Consider the following 545-nt stretch of genomic DNA (forward strand, 5'->3'; position numbering starts at 1 on the left):
TGGCCGCAAGTGTGAGCAATGTATTAGGTCACACGGCCATATACAAAACGGGATCTAGATGCATTCAATCCTATTTCTTAGTTGCATATCTATTAAGTTTTAGAATTAAATAATCTAGCAACCTAACTCTCATTCAATATGTACATTCTTTAAATCAATCTTTCAAGGTTTAAGTAATGAGAGGTTTAAAGTTTCAAGGCCTTTAGAAATTTTAAAATTTGAGATTAGGGTTTTAGTTTAAACAAGATTCAGATTCAAGTTTTAAACTATTCTAATCATAGCTCTAGGCGATCAATCAAACACTCAAGTTTCAAATCAAAATTAAAACCGATTTTCCAAAATTAGGGTGTTAGGGGATTTCGAAAACTTTGATCTTTGACCAAGTGGATTTGATTTGAGATTCAAAAACCTTTAACGTTCTGATTTTAATTGATCAATGGATCAATCTCGTTCTTAGGTTTAAATCGAACTTATAGAGCTTTGATTTACTCATAGGGGATTGATATATTTAACCTATGGCTTTTAGTTTTAGAGATTATCTTTTA

This window comes from Brassica oleracea, chromosome C1 (genome assembly GCF_000695525.1).
Source record: "Brassica oleracea var. oleracea cultivar TO1000 chromosome C1, BOL, whole genome shotgun sequence".
In the NCBI taxonomy this organism is placed as follows: domain Eukaryota; kingdom Viridiplantae; phylum Streptophyta; class Magnoliopsida; order Brassicales; family Brassicaceae; genus Brassica; species Brassica oleracea.